General features: G+C 37.8%; 1 protein-coding gene across 1 annotated transcript in view; it reads right to left on the bottom strand.

The window, feature by feature from the left end:
* The window catches only part of sema3c (sema domain, immunoglobulin domain (Ig), short basic domain, secreted, (semaphorin) 3C), a 95,189-nt gene that overhangs the window by 64,949 nt on the left and 12,640 nt on the right, over nt 1-17,600 (bottom strand). The window lies entirely within an intron of this gene.

The following is a 17,600-nucleotide window of genomic DNA, read 5'->3' as shown; positions in this document are numbered from 1 at the left end:
CCAACAGCGTCTTGCGGCCAGAAACCAACTACAGATGAAGGACTAGAGCCAAGGTCGACAACCCAAATGTTAAGAATAGCCATTTTGTCCTTTCAACAAAAACCAAACAACCTTGGCAGCCACTATATTTGATGTCCATTTTACCATCTTTGCTGTAAATATGTCTCAGTATGGGCTAATGTTCCAGTATAAGCTAAAAAAAGTAATTTAAACACAAAATGCAGACTTACTTTGCTCTGCTTTAATCTTTAACTCAGCTATAGTTGGTTTTCTTACATCTCAGTCAGGAAGCTTTTCCACAAAAGTAGAATAGTTTCTTGTAAAATGTCTCTCAACGCTTGACTTTTTACAAAGCCGTCATTCGCCAGCTTCTTGTTCAAATTTTCCTGCTCTACCTTAGGCTCCACTTAAGGTGGAACGAGAAAATTTGAACAAGAAGCTAGAGAACAAGAAGCTGACTTCAGTTTTGTGACTTTATAGTGTTTCACAGTATCTTATTGCAAATTAAACATATCAGGAAACCAGCTGGAGTGCTCATAAACACAAATAAGGCCATTTGTTTCCAAATCATTGATGTTCGTGTTAAAACTTTCTCTTTGGCGTTTCGTTAGCTACTAGCTAGGTGGGCTTGTTGTCTGCATTGCTGTGGTGACCAGTAGTCTGGTGTCAATTGCCAGAATTAAAGGTTGGTGAATTAGCAGATATAAGCTAAATTAAATCCAGCGTATAAGACCATTTATTGTTAAACCTGTGCTAGAATGACCAGCAGAGCTTTATTTTACTGCAAGGAAGGATTATTTTACTTTTACCTAAAAATCAAATTCTGCTGCGGTGCTGGAGCAGGGCAGTAAAAGGGCCGCATGTGGCTCCGGAGCTGCATGTTGCTGACCCCTGGACTAGAGGATAATTAAAACAAACTGTGCAGCAACAGATGAGCTATCACATCTCTAACTTTGCATCTACAAGGTGGACCAACAAGGTGGATGTGTCTAACAGAGTAAACAGTAAGTGTACACAGTGTTTAAAAACTCCAGTACCACCGCTGTGTGTGATCCCCCTGTACCAGTGCAAGATATGTTAACATGCCACTTCAATGACACTATCACTGCAGGTCTAAGAACGATCCTCCAGCCATCTAATACCTGCTCAGTGGTGGTCCTGTGGGGGTGAAGGAAGGCCAACAAATTACGCATATGCAAATTATAGAAACAGATGACCTAAAATCTGTAAATGTAGAACTACAGATGCACCTATGTGGTAAGTGAAACTGATTCAATGAACAAAGAGTGTAGATGCAAGGCAGATTTACCTAATAAAGTGGTAATTGTGGTTACTTAGCAACCTGTAGTCAGTGGAATGACACAGGTATACTGAAAAAAATATGCTGTTAACACATATAACAAACAGCTAGAATGTTTTATATACAAAATTATCTCAAAACCTCAAACTAAAGTCCATACTTCAACAAAGACTGGAGAACGTAGGGAGAATATTGTTGGGAAAAAGCAGTTTTCCAAGCACTCTGAAAAAAATCAATAGGGCAGTGAAGAAGTCAAATTCAAATCCATCTGACCTTCAGAAGCAGGAGAGCAGTGTGTGTTCAGTATTGATGCAGATTGATTGTGTTTTTAACAAAGAGAGATGCAGCTGACGCCTACACAGGTCACAAAGTAGAGAGTGAAACTGTCAATATGGAAAGATGGAGGATAAAGTGAGAGAGGGAGAGGGGAGGGGGTACAGAGACCGTGCAGTTATTTCTTTTATTTGGTGGAGAGAGAAGCCTCAGCTGAAATAGTTACCTATCACTTCCTACTGGTCTTGGCTCCATGTTTTAAAAGCTACAAATTGGCTACATAACTTAGACATATTCTTGAGGGGTTCATTGAAGACCAAGTCTACATAACTCGGCCAAAAGGCTGCATCTCAGGACTCTTCCCAATCTCCATTTCTGTCACAGCCCAAGTTATCCTTATTAATTATTATCCTTATTATTAAAGATAATTAGTCAAAGTTGTCAAAGTTAACATGTTAATTACACATAAGCACAATAAATTATTAATGCTACTACTATGACTCAAATAAAGCTTTTAAATAGTGAGATGGATATAGATGTAAACTGGAAACTTTGTAGCTTAAGTGTTAAAACTCCATCCATCACCAGCTGAAAAAAAAACTGTTTGGTGATTGGATCACTGGTTCAGTCAGCATCCCAATGCTTCTACCAGTAAACTACAAATCAGACAATGCTGATAAAACTATGGCATTAATAGCAACTGACTTGAGTAATTGGAACTGCTGATAGGAAGGATCTGTGTGACCAGCTCCAAAGTCCTTATACAAAAGTCTGCCCACTCTACAGCCATCTTTGCAAAGCCCAAGGGCAGTTTTTTTACAGTCATATGACCAGACTCTTATCTCTTACAATGTGGAGAGAAATATAAAACTGAAACTAAAAGGCAGATTTATGTTTTAAAAGCATTTCATTTGAAATCACTAATAAAATCTGACAAAAACAACATAAATAGTTTGTAGGATTTGGCTCAAATAATGCACAAGAATTGTGATTTTCCAGCTTGTTCTGGCCACTGTGCATCTCCACAATGAGGGCTTTTCAAACTTGCAGCTTAAACAGCAAGCTTCTTGGCTCTTTTTATTGAAGGACCTGTCTCCTCCTTTATAATGTTTCTGGCTGCTCTCATAATGTTTAGTCTCTAATTTAACTTAGGAAATGCAGTTGAAATTATTGTATCATTTATATATTAATCCAGTATCCTGACACAGAATGAACACTAATTTATCCAAACTGTGTAATAAATGTCAGAACACAGATGGAACCTTTAATCATTGCTTTTGAGACCAGACTATCTAGACATTCTCGTCAATCATACTTTTTCTGTCTGTTCCTTGTCAACTGATGCTGAAAGATGTTCACTTGGTATCAGAGATAAGCTCCGCCCTAAGTTTTGTAAGTTGTTTATTGCAAATAATGTTAGACTGTGCACAGAAATATATATGGCTGATAAAAGTCAGATAGAAGACATCAGTTTTGTAGTAAATTCAAATTGTTACTAGTTTAATTCTCTTTGAAACTCTTTCCATTTCTTTAAGGCAACAAGCTTTCAGGTTTTTTAAAGTGTGGGATCCTTTTTTAGAATCTTGGCACTGAGAATGCTCAAGCATTGCACACTGGTGTAGTAGGCTTGGTATGGATGGAGGACAGGGGCTGATGTCCCCCCTAGTGTTCCTATAAGTAGGGATGCCCTGGAATTTTGGCTATCAAAAGTAAGTAGCTGAAAATGGTACAAAATGGCTAAAAATGGTCAGCACTGATGTATTTAATTGAGCAGCAGCAGAGTGAAAACATTGGCCATGTGGAACCATTTCCAAGTTTCAACAAGGGACATTAGACAAGTGATTTGTAATCTCTGTTTATGTCAAGTATCAAGAGGGAATACAACTTCCAAGAACTCCTCCACTACAGGTTTGAAACCACTTGGAAACACAATCCACTCCAGACTCAAAACAGCAATACAACAGAAGCAGAAAGCCCCTACTGTCACACAAACACCATCTGTAGAGACAAAAAAATAATATACAGCAGTGACATCAAGCAAAATATGGCTAAAAAATAATTGTAGCTTTTCTTATTTTTGGGGGCTGCTGGATCTCATGGCACTGTTGCCTACATACTATAAGAATTGTATTAAGTTTATTTTATGTCACAGCTTTTTTTATTATCAGCTTTTTGTCAGATTTTGTCTGTGTATCGGTTGCTTGGTTTGCAAAGTACCTGACAATGTTCTTGCTCTGCTACACAAAGCTCAACAAAAAGTAATTAAAGAGAAAAAAGCGAGAAAGAATGAGAGAGAAAGACGTGAAGGAGAGTAAAAGTGAGGCTGACTCAGGCTCTACAGTCTTTTCTGTAGCTCAACAGAGAATCTCTGTGCTTTAACTCAATCAGTTAGCACAGCAAACGTCCAGACACATGCCTGCAGAAACACACACACAAACACACACAGACACACACACATGCACACAATGGTAATTTGTGCATTTTTTGGCATGTCGGTATGTTGACAGCCTGGACAAGCCTGGGGTTTGTAGTGGACTGGAATTCCCCCTAGCTATGCGACATAACGTGTCTGTGCTGTTGTTTCCATTAGTTCATTTTTTCACAATATCTAATGTCCATAAAAACAGCCTTGGGTGAAAAATTAATACGGCTGCTAGGAAAAGGAATAATGCAACACCATCGGTGTTAGCTTTCACTCCTGCACTCATTCTCTTCATCTCTCATTCACACTTAACACTGACCCAGGCTTGACCTTGTCATGACCACACACTGACCTTAACCTGACCTTATGACCCAGACAGAACCTTCTGAGCTGCTGTTAGCACTCTTCTGGTTGAAAGGAGAAGTCATTAACCCCTAGGCTGGCTTTTTTACTTTGGCACAGTAAGTCACAGGTTGCTTAACATGACATAATAATTACTGTGCATAATTTCTGTGCAGCTTGACAGGTTTGAAAATCACATACAACACAATTGTTATTTCACTATTTTATGGTTTATTTCACCATTTAGCCAGGTGTGTAGCTGGAACTTTTAGAAAGGGGTGGAAGGGTAAGACCCAGAGATTTTATTCGGGTGGCACACTGGTAGAAAAAAAGCTAAATAATAGTGCTACTGTATTAAAATGACATTAAAAGTGATTCCTTGGTTTTTCTCTGTACATACTTAAATCTTTCCATCATTTGCACGTGAATAAAATATTCCAACAACACAGCCAAAAGTAAACTAAAAGACAAAGAACCAAACACATGTATAACTGCCTGTTTGGTCTGCAAGATATGCTAATTATTAAATGCAGCATCATCAGATTCTCAAAACTGATTGGTAACTACCCTGATTTTCACAATAACACATAATTGATAGTTTATTGACGATGGATGGCTGTCTCACATTCCATAACTGGGGTGACCAGCCACCCCTAGCTAGCCCTTGGCTATGTCTCTGCATTTAGCATGAATATAAACTATTCATTTTATTTATTTCCCTAGCTATTATCAATGCTATCACAACAAAACTTCAAAGAAGAATGATAAAACATTCTTAAATTATAATGTCCATATAACAAGATTTATTTTAAGACATTTTAGACCATAAGTCCATTCATCATGAAATGCTCATACAATATAAAGGACAGCAAGTTGCTTCAACTTTGTTGAAATTAAAAAAAATTGAGAAAAATGGAAACAAAAGTTATTGTCTTAACACTGACCATATTGCACTGTTCTGGCTAAAACATCATCCGTAATGTGTTACTTAGCTTACATTTGCATATTTCTATAGTTTTTATGTCAACAAAAAATGAATAACCTCAAAAGCAAAAAATTAATAATCTTAAGAGCTGACACCAACAGGCATTAAAACAGCTGTCATGTTAAACTTAGCTGTCTAGCTAACTAGTTCAGCTAAATGGTTACCAGCAAATATGCAACAATCTTCCAAGAGAGCATCTCTGACCATCAGTCAAAATAATATTATTTAACATGATCACATTGTTCATCTTCTGCATTTTCATTGGCTGTTTAATTAAACTTGTTTTACAAAGACATAATTTAATTGCTATGGCTGAGTTTCAAAACGAGTCGCAATGAAATTTAGTTTCACATATTTTAAGCGATAAAGCCAGCCTTAGACATCACAGTTCTTTCTAGCAACAATAAAAGCATGTTATTTATTTCTCCCTGAAATAATTCAGTATTTCAAAAGGAAACAAGAGAAAGATTTCTGTGGAAAGTGCAGGTTCTAAACTTTCAATCCATTCCTCATTTGAGTTTCTAAGTAAGCGAGGAGATACTTTATCATGATAAGAATTTAATGAAAAGGTATTGTTTTGTGTACAGTGTCATTTTGTAGAAAGACAAACCACCCATTACATAACTCTAGACAAAACACAACAGCCTCCTATTAGACCCTGACGAATGTCTAATCAAAGGTAGGTCAATATCTAACTTATTTTCATCACGATTTTAATCTTATCTGTCTAATTTCAGTGAAATTTGACTTCAGTGTCTGAAAGACCAGTCAAATCACTGTGCTTTTGGAAGAGGTTTAATGTCTGGGACGTTACTCTGCAGTGCCTTGGCAGAGATTGTACAGCTCTGAACCTCGGGCTGATCTCTGTGGCAAAGAATCTGGAGAATGTTTTACCTTGGCCACGGCCAGGTCCGAGTAAACGCGGGGTCTGATTTTTCCGCTGCAAACGTGGAGGGCTGTGATTAAGATTAAAATCAGAAAGCAGAACGGGACTTTTTCGAGGGTTCAGAAGCATGTCGAGAATTTCCACTAAAACGTTTGAAGGCTGAACCTTCCTCGGCAGTGCAGGGCAAAGCTGACCTCAGGAACAATAAACTATATGATTCAGCTTAAAGTACAGGCTCAAACTTCACCACATACACACTCACACGCAGAAACTCCACACACAAACACTGTAATCAAGTGTGTCAGTGTATTTAGCACTTTGTGGGGACCAAATCTCCCAGGATTTGAAGAAAAGTTATTGTTATGGGTACAGTCTGTTTGTGGAAAGAAAAAAACATTTCTGCCATGTTTTTGTCATTTCTGACTTCAAAACAAACGGAATAAATGTCAAAAGTGCAGCCTCAAATCTGCTGATACAAAATGTAAACACTTTGTAGTTGTGGGGACATTAGTCTGCTCTCCATGAGGAAAAATGTTGTTTTTTTGTTTTGTTTTTTTTTCCCCAAAACTGCAGCTTTTATTGGAAAATGTAAAAGAGGATCAAGCAGGTCAAGCAGATCTTTTGGTTATTAAGGTTAGGGGTGAGTTTTTACACAAATACCCAAACAAACCAAAACTAGAGATGGCATGAACTCACTTTTTCTTTACTAATATGATATTAAAACCTTGTATATTGCCCGATACTGTTACCAATCGAATATTTCTTCTTTACAACTAATAAGCTTTAAAATGAGCTATATTTAATTTAAGCACGTCACTTATGATGAGCATCATAAATAGTCCATCATACTGAAAGTACTCAAACACTCTATTACCAGCACCTAGGAAGAAATACACAAGTAACAACATCACATCACACTGAATGAGTGAGTGCTATTTTAGGATATCAGCCCATTTTTGACACCTTGTATCAGATCAGTACCATCTCTATCCAACACACCAGTAATCACTAGCACTGCTCCTGGAATGTACCTCATGATTTTAGGTCCAACCCCAATTAAATCCACCTGATCCATCTCATTTTTGCCTTCAGAAGACCTTGATTAGCTAAATGAGGCATGATCTGGGTTGGTGAGGAAACCTGCAGGATCATAGGTCTCCAGGAGTGTTGAAGACTGCAATACACACTAGCTGAGCAGTAGTTACACACACACACACACACACACACACACACTAATGAGTGTGTGTCTGTAGTAAATGAAGTATGCTTGCCAGCCTTCATATTAGTTACATTCAATTTCCCTCTCAGAATCACAACCACAGGCCTAAACATTCAGCACAATGTTTAAATATAGAGTTTCAACACAGACACAGTCACACACGCGCACACTAACACTGCAGTGCTGCATCAGCATTAACACAATAAACTCCTCTCTCATCACTCCATGCATCAACTTTCAGTTTATTCCATCAACACTAACGCAAACCTAAATAAGGCCTGCAGAGACTCCAAACTCACTATACTCAATTAGCCTCTAACTATCACTTTGTAAATATGGATGAAGAGTTTATGCAGGAGTTGTCAGCTGATACATTTGTCCAGGGGTGCAAATCTTTGACCGCAAAATGATTCGATTCCATTAGAATTCATTAAATTGGTACTTTACAGAATTATTGTTAAAAGTACATAATAAAATCTGTACAACAACTTTGTTTGGGATTTTATGATTTACAATAGTCTGTGTTTTGTTTTGTTCAAAATAATGAAGGCATACTTTATTGAATATAATTCAAAATGAAGTGATTCTGTTATGATAAAATGCATCATGAAATCTCACATTTCTCTACAATTCAATTTAATTCAGTTCAGTTTATTTCAATGTAATTCAATTATTTTTGCTTTAGAATAGTTGTTAAAAATACAATAAATACACAAATGTAAACTGAAGGAAAAACCAATATTTTTATGTTTGAAAATAGCCTGAGATTTTATTTTGGTCAAAAAAATCAGGCCATACTTTATTGCATATTATTATAATCCATAATAATCCTTTGTGATATTACAAAATTGACGCAGTTGAATCGTCACCTTCAGACTGATGCATCACAAAGCACATTTACAACAAACAGCCTTTTGGATCTATTGAGAAAGATACAGAAAGGCATAACTTTGGCTGGTCTCGCATGAGAGAAATGCTCTGAAGTGACAAATTGTGAAACTCTCAATGTGTGTTTGTGTCCTGCAACAGTGGAGGGATCATTCTCAACAAATGCCAAGAATGCCTCACATTTCTGGTGGAAGCCAAACCCAAAACAACCCACTCAACGTAGAAAACAACACGCATGATGGCTGAAAAATATTCGACCCCCGTCTCAAAAACCCACTCTGTGGTGTCTGGGAAGGGTGTCGCCTTTCACTGCCCTGCCTCCAATTGTTATTGCATGTGAATTAAATTAGATGCTTTGGGGACTGTATTTACACAGTTGATTCAATTTGCGGTTGATGATGACTATAGAAAGGTGATGAGTGGGGTTTATGTGCTGGTCTCTTTTTGTTTTATGTAAATCACGTTGAGCTGAAAAATACTGGCGTTATCTGTATACTACCTTCCAAAAAATACAGTAATGTATCACTTCACTAATGACAATTTCACCTCAGGGCAAAACAGCATTATGACGCACATAAAAGTGAGTGGCTAGACTAAATATTGGATAAAACAGAAATACAACAATCATATGAAAACATCTGGTCATTCTTTGGCTCATTCTTTATTGCTCATATTCTATTTTCTACCATATATAAGCCTTTATTTATTATATCATGCTTTGCTGAGACATATAGCCTTTGTCTGCCGTTTATTTTTCCAGTCAGGCTGCGGTGGTTTCAGCTCTTTCAGAGTTTATTATTGTGTTTGGGTCATCATGACACTGCATAAGCTGGTGAGGATGTGGACTGTATGGCCTACGAGGTGAGAAATCTGGAATATGGCAGCAGAACTTTCTGTGGCATGATTGTTCTTGTCTGGCACTGTAAACTCTCACCGACCTGGAGTCAAATCGTACGAGTAAACTGGTTGAAAACTTGGTTGATGAAACCTCCTCAGCTTTGTCTTTTCTAGGTTTACACTCACAGCTACTTCACTGGAAGCCCCTACATTGTACTTCCATTCACTGGACACTTCATTAGAAACCCCTACCTTGTATTTCCACTCATTGGCCACTTTATTAGAAACGCCTACCTTGTATTTCCACTCACTGGCCACTTTATTAGAAACGCCTACCTTGTACTTCCATTCACTTTATGAGCTCCACTTATCTTATGGGTCCACCACATATATGTACACAGGCTGCAGCTCTGTTGTCACTGACTTGTTCATGCTCCACTCACAAATGTGTTCTTTCTGTCATTGTTACTAGGTTGGACAAGGTTTATAAAACATTAGCAAATATCTCATTCAACCTAAGTGAAAATTGTACCATGCACATTTAGAGTGTAATACAAAAATGTACACTGTTAGTGTAGATTGGATGTACATTTTTTGTTGTGTAATTGAGGTTTGGAGGGAAAAAAAAACATCTGACTGATAGCTTAAGCAGAAAGTTCACCAGCTTCAGCTAATTTAACATTGCTAGCTAGCTAAGTTAACATCGTGGCCTAAATGTGAAATGTATGCCAATATTATGTCAAGAAAACTGCAACAACACACTGCATCAAGCTATATCAGTAAGCTATATCAATAAAGTCAAGCTATGGAGAGAGACAAAAAAAGGACTGAGCTAACTCACTGGTACAAGTGTATCAGATACAGTGTACATTTTTTGCTGTTGGGGTGTCCCTGCTAGGTTGAGAGTGCTCCACCACCCAAACATGTTCAGCCAAGAGTGGCTCTGTCAGACCATTGATGAAGGGTTGCTAAAAGGGTGCATCAACAGATGGGCTTCAGTTTCCAACTGTACATCAGCAAGGTGTAGTTACAAGGGATGTGTTTTTGATAAAATGCCCAGAAAACATATTTTATCACAGGCATTTAGGTTTGTAAGATGGGGACCACCATCATTTTAAAGTGTTTCATCTGTTGGGAACAAAGAATTGTATCATCCTAAGCATTGTCTGCAGGTGCTGACTCACCTGACACCTCTTCCTTCTTTTTTTTCCCCATCATCACACTGCTTTTTTATGAGCTGGAGGAAATCTCACAGCCTTGCGTCTTTCTGCTGTAGGGCTTCTAGACTAGACTGAATCACCTGCTGTCTTCAAGTTTGCTGCACTACTCCCTCTGCTCCGTCTGTCTTTCATCTTTTGAGCTGGAAGAGATCCAGGAGCTCCTAACACTTTCCACAGAACGAAGTTTCAGACACAGTTTTATGGACGAGAATTTCCAGCCCGGTTCACAGACCTCTAATGCTGCAGAAAGTCTCCTACTTTCCACAGCTGAGGAGATATATGACACAAGTCTGCTACATAATTGTGATTTCTCACTGTCAAAGCAAGACCAATTTTACCATATTCCCAGGAGTATCACAGACGTAACAGCATGTTCTTAAATTATGGTTGAAACCAAACCCAGTACATGAAAAACTGCATCCAGTGACAAAATGCCACCCTACAAGAGATGTACGAGATATCTCCATTCTCTCACTGCATTCAGCCAATACCAAATTTGAGACAGCAAATTTTAAGAGATGAAGTTTGCTTCCCTAGTTTTGCGTTAGCTCACACTAACGCTAACTGGCACCATGTAAACTGCATCACATACTTGCTTCAAACTGTATTGAGTTATTGAGTAATCTCAAATAGACTTGCTTATGTGGTTTCTGACATTGTATGACATACTGTTATCTATAAAGGCCTCAAGATGGACGCTACTGTTTGTAGCTATGACATACTTTTGTCTGTTTTTCCAGAGATTTAGCATCATGGGCTTCACATCATGTCTTTAAATTATGGTTAAAACAAAATGCTACATCTGAAAAATTGCCAGTTCTATCTGTCAAGACACTCATCCCCCGAAGACCATGAGTGCAACCAGCATGTGTTTTTTGATTATCTTCACTCAAGTGAGACACAGCAAATGTCAGGACAAGAGACAAATCACATCTCTTGACATCTCACGAAGTAATCCCAAACTGAGATTCATTCATTACATCTTCCCTCTTCCATGAATTGCTCTGCAGCTTTCTCTTTGCCCTTAAAGACTTCTCCAGACCACAGATTAAAGGAATAGTTCAGCGAAAAGTCAAATATAATCAATTTTCCTCTCAGACCAAATGTAGTTGAGCAGCCAACAAATGTTTGGTATCTAAAGTTCGCCTCCTTAGTTTTGCACCAGAGCTCCAAGGCTAATGTAGCTACCAAGTAATGAAAACGTAGTAGCACACTAATTAGCGTCATGCAAACTGCAGGCCAAAGTCATCACACACTTGCTTCAAACTGTGCTGAGTTGCTTAATAATCTCAAACAGACTTGCTTATATGGTTTCTGACACTGTGCTTTTAAAGGAGTTTACATGAAAAATGTTTCAAATGCTTCAAAAAGTTTGTCAAAGTAGGCTGTAGAAATAGAATTTGTCAGTAATATTTTATGAATGTTGACAGACCTTTCCATTCAGCTTCAGTGGAGAAAGTGTTTGTCGATAACTGAAGTGTTCTGAAAACATCATTGGAAATGACAGAGGTGGACTTTCCCAGCATTCTGTGTGATTTTATCAGTTTTTGTTAATTTGCTGAGATTTTTTCATCTACTGTGTATTTCACAGGTGTGTTTTTTTTTGTTGTTTCTTAGTTTGAGCACATTCTTCCAACCCAAAAGACACATCTGAATGCACATTTTGATATTCTAACCATGATGCTGTTTTGTGTTTCAGTTAATTAGTTCATCGTGTAACACTATACTTACTAGATATCTGATTACTGTCATCATTGTAGTCTTAATAACAGGCATAAGTGCATGTAATTGCTGTAATGTGATATTCAGTTCATGGTGTGATTGATAAACAGTACACACTGTTGCATAAAATAGTGCAATTGTTCTCTTAAATCTGGAATTGTAAGCATGAACCTGTAATTTAGTAATACAGTACAGTAAATAAACAGCAAACTACTGTAGAAACTGCTGCCAGTAAATTACTGTAATTTTACAGTGTATGTTATGATTTAACATGTTCTTCCTACCCAAAAGATACATCTAAATGCATGTTTGGTATGGCAACCTGCTTTGCAGCATGTCACACTGAGATAAAGCAAACGCCAACACAACACACAAATCACATCTTGCAAAATCTCCAAAGTGGAAGCTGGCAAAGACAAAGTCAGCACCTTGAGGAGTTCCACCACAGATATTCATTCATTACATCTTCTTTTTTCCATGGATTGTTCTGGAGATTCCTCACTACTCCTTAAAGACTTCTGCAGACCACAGCTTAGCCAGAACTGTGAGACAGACGAAATCCACATCTGGTCATTCACTCACAGACTGTGTTAGGAAGTCTGATCTGGAAAGAGCTTTTTTCTCTGCAGCAGCCACACACTTGCTTCAAGCTGTTAAAGCTGCACTATGTAAGATTTTTAGGTAAAACTGAAAGAAGTAGCATCCTCAAAAGTCATGTCCTTTACCAAGTTTTGACTTAGTTCTCTTTGAATACTCTTTAAATGCAAGGATTCATCCACTCGGGGAAGGTGTCTGAAGCACAACCGACATTAGAAAATGTTCTTCCACACACTGCGTGTCATTACACATTTCCACCAGAAAGGTCTCAAAATCCCCAAATCGTACACAGTGTAGCTTTCAGTAATCTCAAAATCTTGCTTGTGTGGTTTTTGACACTGCATGAGATACTATTATCTAAAGACATGGACAAAAATTCAGATGAAATTCAGACTTCAATATGGCTGCGACATCTGTTTTTAGATATCTTATACACATTTAGGCATGATTTATGTGATGATTTAGACATGCAATTTGCACGATGCTAGTTCATGTACATAAGCTTCTATTGCACACTAACTGCATAAGCCTCATTAGCTCTAGTGGAAAATAAAGAAGCAGAGAACAAACATGTTGCTGATTGACTACATTCAAGCTAAAGGGAAAATTGTGTAAATTTGATTTTCCATTAATTTCTTGCTACAGCCAAAAACAAAAACACTAATTGAATCCACATCTGGCCCTTCAATCAGAAGATGTCTGATCTGGCAACAGTTTTACTGCACTGCTACTTTACTGCACTTCACTGCACTAGTCATAGCGTCCAAAACTGTCTGAACTGACCCAGGACCAGCTTTCTACACCAAGCCACCCACTGAGCTTTAACTGGCTGTCATCACCATGACCTTTAAGTAAGTAGGTCATCCAGATTAACAGGGAAGGAAGAGGGTAACGTGGCACTTTTCAGCAACAAATGAGGAACTCTGTCTGGTCGATTTTACTTTTCAGCCAAGCTGCCAAACTCCTAACACCGTCATTTCTGTTGATACAAGAGCCACTAACCCAAACCACTGGAGTGAGAGGAAACGGAGGTAAAAAGAGTAAGAAAGAGCAGGAAATGATGAATAAAATGATGAGAAAAATAGAAAGAGAGAGGGGTGAGGCAAAAGGAAAGTGGTGCTGACTGGAAAGGCACATAATAAAAAGTAAGTAACAGTAAACAGAAAAAAAGGAATTAAATGTTCCACCCAGACAAAAACAGAAACCGTCACAAAGGAGACTTAATACAAGAAACAGTCTCATAGTCTACTACTAATGTTTTTTCCATTCACTATAAAGATGTGTTTTTACAATCAAAGTTCTGTGATGTCTACATCGTTTTCTTTTTGTTTTTTAGATAAAAGCAATTGTAAATGTTAAAAACTGTTATTGTCTGTTAATTATTCAGTTTTTCAACTAAGAAAATTAATTTGGTGACATGTCTGGTGAATTATTTTTGGAAAGAAAATAGAACTAAAGGTCAGGAGCTAGGTGAAAATTTGATGTACATCTAAATCTTGAAAGCACTGAAAATTGCAAAGAAATCTCAAATGACATAAAGAAAGGGCTACACCAACTGGAAGGTTATACATACAATTTGTAAACTAAGATCTAGTAAATCTAAAACACTGTAGTTAGACTTAGTTAGGTAGGTTAACTACCTTATTGTTAAGGTTATTCAAATCTAACATTCTTCAATGAAAGATCAATTGTGTATAGAATGTATGCACGTTTAGAGAGATTGCTTACTAATTAATATTTCCTATTTTAGTGTATAGGAATGTACATTGGGGTAGTTTACGGGCTAATATCACCTATTCTACTACATATAAGCTAACTTAGCTAGCCAGCTAACTTTTGGTTAAACTTTATTAGTATATTTAATGGACTCAGCATCCATTACAGTTCACTTTAACTGAGTCTGTCTATAAGTGCTCTAAGTGCTCCCAGTCTCACTTTCAACATTGTGGATGGTGAGTGAAGACAATCATGCTCAGTAGTGGGTGGGGAATGAGCTTGCTAGCTCCCACATCAGGTGAGCTAACTTAGTTAACCTCGCTGAGCTGGAAACAGCATTTTTAGTTCATGCTACTCAGGACCAATGATACAAATTCCAAGACATCCTATAAGAACCACCAGCCAATTGTCAACACTATGATGACTGTCTAGATCTCCTAACACAATTGATAAGGAGTTAAAACATCTATGTGTGGATTTCAGACGAAAGCTGTGAAAAAGTCAATATTGGTAACTACCTCTACCCCTAATCACAACTGTTCAGAAGTTCATGATGATGATTGTTTTCAGGAGTCAGTTCACGATACACATACACAATTGAAAATGCTCCAAGATGCAGACCAGGTTATCTGCCTAAACACAACACACACCATTATCAGTGCATCCATACTTAAAGTAAACTTCAAACTTCTTTGGCAGTATCTACGCTGTGTTAATACGTCTCTCCTGGAGCTCTGGAAAGGGATCAAAGCAGACTCCACACTGTGGGCACTGTGAAGAGTGTGGGGGGGATCTGACAAAAAACAGCGTTTTTTCCCTCTTCATCACTTCCAATTCATCCAGCCATCCATGTCGGTGCAGCTTTTCATAAAGGGCAGTATCTTCAGTAAAGCTGAGCCAGGGGTCTGTAACTTTCCATGCTAGTTAAAATTTAACAGAGTGACAAATTTTCTTTCTCAAAGGTGGGACAATTCGAGTCAGGATACTGATATAGCCACACGCGTTTCACATAATAATACTGTTTAAGTCTATCATACCAGATGGGCAAAGCAGCGTGTTATCTTTAGAGCAGGGGTGTCCAATCTTATCTGCAAAGAGTTGGCGTAGCTGCAGGTTTTTACTCAAAATGAGCTGGTGCACACCTGAATCCACTTGTTTAATCAGTTGGTTTCAGTCTTCAAACTGCTGATCATGGGAGCTCCTGTTTTTTTGGAATGAAAACCTGCAGCCACACCGGCCCTTTGTGGATAAGATTGGACACCCCTGTTTTAGAGCATGGCTGCTTCTCGGGTCTTCGAGAGTGGAAGATGCAATATTTTCCTGTGAAATCAGAAACACTGAACAAGCTATTAAGCTGTAGTTTCATAATGTGGACCATCTCTTTCACTATCAAACTGCCACATACATACATCTGTAGAAAAAGCAGACAGTATGTCCTGCTGCTGCAGCTGCTGCATTGCTGCTCTATGATTTTGTATATAGATCAGCTTTCATCAACCACCTGTATTGGTGAGATTGGTTATGGACTACAATCTCATACTCTATTGTAAAAGAGTGTTTACTGATGTTGTTTATTGACTCATATCTCCTCCTTACGTGCATAGGAGGGTTAATTGAGGATGCTTATGGATTAATATCGCCTATTCTAGTGCATAGGAGCATTTTGAGGCTGTTTATGGACTAATGTCTTCTATTCCAGTGTATAGAAATGTTTGTTAAGGTAGTTTATGGACTAACATCTCCTATTCTCGTGCATAGTCATGTTTATAGAGACTGTTTACTGACTAATGTCTCCCGTTCAAGGGCATAGTAATGTTTATCGAGGTTGTTTATGGACTAATATCTTCAATGCTTGTGTATAGAAATGTTTATTGTGGCTGTTTATAGACTAAAATGTCCTATTGTAGTTTAGAGCAGCAATTATTCTTAGCATTCCAATAACGTCACGCAATTGTGTGGCCACCATTGTGAAAAGCAACTTAAAGTTCATGCAGCAGTTTGTTTTGAGATACGCCATAACGCATCCAGCAACGGCAGTCATTTTATTATTTTTTTCTTTTGGAATACTCCATTTAATCATATTTTTTGATTAAGCATGCATTTATATGAGGCTGATATTGGCTTTTTATTCACCATCTTCTTTTTTGAAATGTCACCTAAACGTAACTGCTGCACCATTTAAAGGTGGAACAGAAAATTCAAACAATAAGTTGGTAAATAAGAAGCTGACTTCAGATAGCATTTTCTGGAGACTGCATCTAAAGAGTACACATACATTTTGGTCTTTTTTGTGTTTTCTGTCAGCTCTGTCAGTAATTATACGATAACAAAACACAAAGATATGCGAAAGCAGAGAGGCCTTCATGTAGGTCTGAAAGGGTTAATCAATCAAAAGCTGTTTCAAATTAAACCTCTAAGGTGTCTCTTCTCTGCTGTATGTTAGAGTGATGGTCTAGATTAGAGGGAGTAATTTAGATCTTGTTTTTGTACTGAAATCATAATTAACTCATCCAGTTCTGGCCCAATCTGATGTTCTTTCAAACTAATTTTCATACCTCTTTATACAACCTCACTTACATCACAGCCATATCATAAATCTACCAGCCAGAGTTTCTTTGCTTCTATGATAAGGGGCGTTATTCACCACATGAAGCAAATGAGAAATGAAAATAGCCCCCAACTGATCGAAATGGATCCAAACAATGACGGCTGTCGAATTGGAAACATTTGTTCCACATTAGCACATACTAATGGGAAAGCATCCAGCAGGGAGCGGGTGGCAGCTGCATTAGATTGTTACTGAGATAGATGACGTCACCTTTCACAGCTGGTTTAGAGGAGATCATCTAGGGGGATATTCAGAAGATTCTAAAGAAGCTTCTCTGGGGAAGTGGCTCTAAAAAGGGAAGTGACCTTATGATAAGGGGGCATAGAGGAAAGGCAAAGGTGAAGCATTACGCAACAACCTTGTGATATCGGAGCGTGAACTCACTAAAAGAAAGGTTTACTCAGAATACTGAACATAGTGATAGCTATGAATGTGTGTCAAAAAAGGAATTCAACAAAAACAGTGATATAGATGATATAGAATAAATGATATAGAAGTGAAATGCTGGATTTGATTCCATTTCATGAGAACTTTGATTCTCTATTTTAAAAATTAGTCTAACCACCGTAATATGTAAATGCATGT

This window comes from Colossoma macropomum, unplaced genomic scaffold (assembly GCF_904425465.1).
Source record: "Colossoma macropomum unplaced genomic scaffold, Colossoma_macropomum, whole genome shotgun sequence".
Taxonomy (NCBI): Eukaryota; Metazoa; Chordata; class Actinopteri; order Characiformes; family Serrasalmidae; genus Colossoma; species Colossoma macropomum.
This window is presented reverse-complemented; position numbering and strand designations above follow the sequence as displayed.